Source organism: Nelusetta ayraudi, unplaced genomic scaffold, assembly GCF_046127955.1.
Source record: "Nelusetta ayraudi isolate G7.1 ecotype Tasmania unplaced genomic scaffold, CSIRO-AGI_Nayr_v1 ptg000135l, whole genome shotgun sequence".
In the NCBI taxonomy this organism is placed as follows: domain Eukaryota; kingdom Metazoa; phylum Chordata; class Actinopteri; order Tetraodontiformes; family Monacanthidae; genus Nelusetta; species Nelusetta ayraudi.
The window spans coordinates 19574047-19580125 of record NW_027466185.1 but is presented as its reverse complement, the minus strand read 5'-3'; positions in this window follow the sequence as shown (position 1 = coordinate 19580125).

The window sequence follows — 6079 nt, the reverse complement described above, 5'->3', positions numbered from 1 at the left end:
AAGTATCCGATGAGCTGAGATGTTCAAATTTTCTTTGAAGCGTTCCTTCAATTTTGAAACTTGTTACTTTGCAAATTTTCAAAATTACACATGGGAGTCTGGGGAAAATGTGCAGTGACTGCTGAGACTGGTGAGAATAAATTGTCTTCTCAAACATCTGTTGTTTCCCTAAACATGGGATTGATTTTGGAGCATTTTATCCTTTCTTAATGTTGTTTTCGCAATCTGCCCGTGTGGCACTGCAGGACCCAGAACTGTTTGCCGTGCTGCATGAGACCTCGGTCGGGGAAAACAGACCTCAAGTTGTTTTGTCAGGCTGTATTTTGAGCATCTTCAGAATGCAAGAAGAGAAAAAAAGAAATCAGATTTTTGTTAAATTAATTTAGCAATAAATGTTTAAAATCAGATTTGTGGCAGTTTTACGTGTATTTTTAGAGCAGATCAGATCAGATGGTCAGCTCAGTTGACAGTATGACGTGTTTTTAAATGAAAAAGAGACAATCCTCAACCAAGAACTTCCCCCGTCTTGTCAAAGTATTGATCAAATGGCAAAACCAGAATGCCACTGTGAATGTAGAGGGCTGAGAGCTGTGAGGGAGAAAGTCTGTGCTGGTCACCAAGGCTTCTTCTGACCTCATGATGACTTTGTCAAAAGCAGCTGACAAGGACATGAGTCTGCTCTGGTCTTGGGATTGGGGTCAGCGTCCATGAAGTTGTAAAAAAAACCCAACAACAACAATGATGAAGTGAAAAGCGACTTCTCCAGAAGTTAGACGCATTCATCGCCATTCATTTTTCTCCCGTCGTGCTGCAGATTCTCTCTCTGCATTCCCAAACACCCGTCCCCGCTCTCTTTCCCCTCACCGTCGTCCTTCTCGCTCTTGTGGCTCGTCCTCGTCGGCTTTCACTGCTCCGCACTTCAAGCATAAAGGCACAAAAACCCTCGGCGAGGTGGCCCCCCCCAACTCCCCACCCGCTTTGAGAGCCGAGCCGCGCATTCGTCCTTGTTGTCGCTCTTCTCGCCCATGTGGGTTTCTCTGTTCAAGGCCGCGTCCTGCTCATTCATTCAGCGGTGCGACGTGAGCAGGTGTGCGCAAAGACAATTTTGGACCTATTAAACACAGGAGAAATCAAGCTGGGTTGCTTGTGGCGCGAGCGTAGCTCAACTAGATTCAGTCAGGTCAGGGTACTGAAAATTTGTGACCGGAGCCGAGCTGCGAGGCCCTTTGATTCGGTCCCACTGAATGAGCGGCATCGAGATCTCGATCGACAAAACACCGTGAGCGCTTTGAATCACCGCAGGTGAACCTCGCTGTGCGTCTGAGCAGGCTGCTCTCAGCCTCATGGACTCACCACGCTCAACAATTTACGGCAAAAGCACATTGCTTTAAAATGAAAAAAAAAACAACAACGAGCTAAACCAAGGAACAGAAGGCTCAGCGTGAAAGCCCCTCAGTCACAGTTCCGTTCCTCGGAAACTGGCCCGTCTGACCCTGGCCTGGCTCCTCTGGAATGTGCTGCCATTTCCCGGAATGCACTTGTGACGCACTCCTACGTATATTTTATCCTTCCAGGGACGAGAGTCGGAGGGGCGCTATCGCAGAAGAGGCAGGCGGTGTCGCAACATTCCAGGGCTGATAACCTTTCGTGACGAGCTGGATTGCCAATATCTTTGAGATCCGTCTTCAAACGCATCACAATCCAAAGCTTTTTTCCAGTCGTCCGACTGAGCGCGAGCGGCATTCCTTTCGCCCGTGACAAAAGCAGCAAGTGGCCGCCATTGGCCTTCCTTTTGAAACCACAGAAGAAGCAGCAGCTTTAAGCCGAGCCGCTGCTAGTAGCGCGCGCTGTGCTAACGGAAGCCTTTGCCAGCGTTGGATGGCAGCTGAAAGTCCTTCCCTGCGGAAAATACTTTTCCCTTTAACCTCGACTGACTCGAGCAAAGGTGTCGTAAAACTATGTCATTTGATTTAAACAGGATTGACCCAGAGAAGTTGTTAAATATTTTTTTTTTTTTTCTCATGGCCTTCCTCCCAGACAGCCACTTAAAATTTGGGAAATGTTCAATCTCCACTATGATCTGCGAATAAAAAAAAAAGTGTGGTAACGAACGCAAGTGATGGATGCCAACCTCTGGAAAAAAAAAAGAAAAAAAAAGAGGGAAACGCAACTGCGTTTGGACAGAGAATTTTAGGACGGCCGGCCCTTCATCTGCGTTTGGCCCTCACTCGACCTCAGCCACGTCTCTCTCCCTGACTGCTGCACGTTCTTGATGTTTTTTTCCAAAGAGATCTCATTTTAGTTGTACAAAAGAGGGGAAAAAAAACAAGGAAAAATGAAAAAGCTGCTGAATGCGAGGGAAACGCTTGCGTCCTTGCCAGGCTAAAGTTGCTGTCGAATAATCAGCCTCGCTTGTTGTGCCTCGCTGTTGTCTGGTTCAGCTTTGTTGGCTCCACAAAGGCTCTTGGCGGCCCTGGGAGTTTAAGAGAGATAATTTATAATTTCTTGGCACGGGAACGCGGTTAGTGCCGAGCGAGGTGGATTGTTTTTATTTTTTATTTTTTATTTCTTTTGCCTCCACGGCTGATGTCCTTGTGTGAAGTATTTGTGTATGGATGTGTGTTGTTATATTTGGAAGGGTCCTATCTTTTCAGTCTCTCATTCCCACTGTATTTTCTGCCGTGTTTAATCAACATTTGGCCCTCTTTGCACCGGAGCAACTATTGTTGAGACGTACACACACACACACACACACACACACACACACACACACACACACACACGCACCCTCACTCTCTCACTAATGCACACCCAAACCTCGGACTTCTTCGTCAGCAGATGAAAGCTCTTTCATCCCATCAGAGGTATCTGGCTCTTTCTAATGCGAAATAACGTCCGCGGCTTCCGTATGAATCAGAGCCGAGGTCTGTAGGTCAGCCTCGCAAATGCAGGGAAAAAAAAAGCTCAAAAATAGCTGGGCTCGTTGCCATCCCAGACAGATAAGGATGAGGCCCGGGGGCAGCGGCAGCAGGAAAGGGAGAAACATGAGCAGCGGGAGGGAGTGGGGGGAGGGGGGAGGGGTCGAGGTGAAGTTTAGGACTCACCTCGGGTCACCCTGCACTGACCCAGACAATCTCCATATCCAGGAGGGGTAGAATGTGCTGCATGTGTGTGTGTGTGTGTGTATGTGTGTGAATTGATTTTGATCATGCCGTCTGTGTTTTTGCAAGTTTTTTCCCCTCTTTCTGCACTTTCTCACCGATAATATAACCGGCTATTAAGAGTTTCATCCTCGTTCCAAAGTGCACCGTGTCACATGACTTTGTAACCTCGCCGCGGCGCTTAAAACCGCGCACGTAGCGCCGAGCCCAGATTTAGGAAGTCAAGTGTGGCATATGCTTAAATAGCCGAATACACGGCGAGGGTTCATGTACGTGTGCGCGCTCGAAAATGAATTAAGAGTTTTGAACGTGGCGAAACAATCTGATTAACTGACATCTGCTACGCTGTACATTAATCCTCGCCGCTGCCACAGCCGTCCATCCATTTCCTACTGCAGCTTATCCCGCACTCAGTCGCGGCGACGCCGCGCAGTTCATCTCAGGGCCGCGCAGAGAAAAACAACCATCGGTGCCGACATCGCATCGCATCGCCGGGTGTTGCAGCCAATCTGCCTGATGCAAACGTCTTTGGACCGCTTTCTTTTTTTTTTTTTCTGGCTCCGTCTGATTTGACTTGTCAAACGGAAAGTGGTGATCGACAGCTGAGGGCTGCCAGCGAGCGGACGTTTGTGTGTGTGTGAGCGTAAGTTCCAGGGCTCCGCTTGTGCGGTTGCAACGTGCAGACTCTGGGGTTTTTCTCATGATGTCACCCGCACAAGATGACAGATCTGGAAGATTTGAACCGGGAAGGAATGAAGAAAGGCCATATCTGTTTGTGTCAGACGACAGGAGGAAACCCAGGATGGAGTATAAACTGCTTCTGTGATTCAAGTCAGGGTCTGTGCCACTTATATGGAGTGCTTTCAAGATGTCGACCATTAAAAGTTAGAGTGAAGTGAACCTTGATGCCGAGTCAACAAGAAGACGGAGGCAGCGCTTCTCTGATCCGAAGGGTACATTGTGTCTTAACAGAACTTCCCTCTGTGGGGGAAGAACTGGCTTTGTTATCATAAGCGGCCTTGTGGGAACTTAAGGACGGTTGCACAAGGTGCAAAAAAAAAAAAGAGAAAAAAAAGAGAGGTCTGTAAAGGCCTTGGCTTCTTCGAGATTGTTTCCTAACAGCCATATAATCTTTCACTTCAGTTGCATTTAATGACGTGGGAAACCACAGTTCCATTTTGTTTCGTTCCTCCCTTGACTTTGAGGAAGGCACGGAAACACAGAAGCTTGAGCTATGAGAACAAGAGGTAGAAAAAGAGATTTGGGCTGTGGACACTGAGTCTTGCCACATATTCGCATATTGCTTGCAGTTTGTTTAGACGAGGTTAATGTTGTGTAGTTCGACCCTTTTTTCTTCGGTAATTTGAAGGAACCATGCTGCGAAACTGAATTTCATACTATAGGGATAATTGCGCCTTTTGCGTCACGTTCAAAACCAGCATCGATGATGACGATTTCCAATTGCCCCCACTAATCACCACAGTGTGACAGTGAGCCAACGGGGTCCGAGAGTGTTCCCCCCCCCTTATTGTAACACCTTAAATCACGTCCTCATTCATTTATACAGAGTGCGAATTTAGCAATTAAAATGTCTCATGTATTTTTATCATTTGTCACAGCGTTATATTATTTCCTCATTACTTGTTGAGCTCTGGTTCTGTACAGAATCCAAAAGGTGACAAAACACCTTGTGTTAACATTCAAGTGTTAATTACATTGACGATTACACATAGAATCATCCACATAAGTTCCCAATTATTTATTGATATAATTTCATAGCTAAAAATGTGCTTTGACCTCCCTTAATTACACTATGACTCCTCCATATGGAGTCTGAAACGGTTAGTTGTTTTGCATGTACATTGGATTGTATGAAAAGATGATTTGTTTGCCCGATTTGATAATGGAGGCTTTCGCTAAAGTACAAAAGAAAACCCCCTGTATTCTATCGTTTGGCCAGCAGGGACCGCCAAAGTTGGTTGCAAAGAGTCTAAAATTGACTTGCTGTTAATTCTGGGAAGGAGCACTAACTTTCTGTCTTTACAAATAAGTTTATATATTTTTTTTGTTTGGTCTAAATTGTAGGTATAAGATAAATAAATGAATGAGTTGCGGGCGTGTCCAGTTTAGTAGCCAACTGCAGTCGGCTCACCGGCTAGTTGGGCAGGCGTTGGGGCTCACGTTGTTTCCCACCTCTGGTGCCAACCACGCATCCAAATTTAGGATCTTCCAGTTTCAAAACAAGCCTCATGATGGCGCTGACTGTGAAACCCAAACCATGGGCTTCAGAGTGGGTATTCACAAACCAACCAAATAGGTGAAGTCACGACGACTCCGTCCGTCTTCATGTGCAGACAGCGGGTGTGGACAAACGCATTTCTCCATCGGAAGCCGTGTTTGTGGACGACCGTTTGAAAGACGAAAAAAATAACCGTTTTCGTATCCGTGTGCGCACAGGGATTCAGGCTTGAATGTGTCGATGATGGAGAAAGAGGGGGGAAAAAAAGATAAAGGTAAAGCGGCGCATTCACCCAGAAAGCTGAAAATCAATGGGAGCGAGCGGCGCATTTGGCGCTGGAGCCTGCAGATGTTCCCCCTTCCGTCCTGCAGTCTGTTTACTGTACTGCCAGGGCGGCAGCGTCAACATGCTAATTACAAACTTACACATGTTGACATCTCCCTGCATTTTCCAGATAAGACCCCCCCCCCCCACCACCACCACCACCACCACCCACAGTCCCACCTCCACCACCACCACCCCTGCTAATTTACCTGGCATGCCGAGCGCCAGCCCCTCGGAGTGGTCTTTTGATTTAATTCGCGGCCAGATTGATTGAACATGGCCTCGGGTCGGCGCCTGGCTCCTGCATAAACAGATCGGGCCCGTGTGTTATGTTTAATTCAGAGTCCTGCCACTG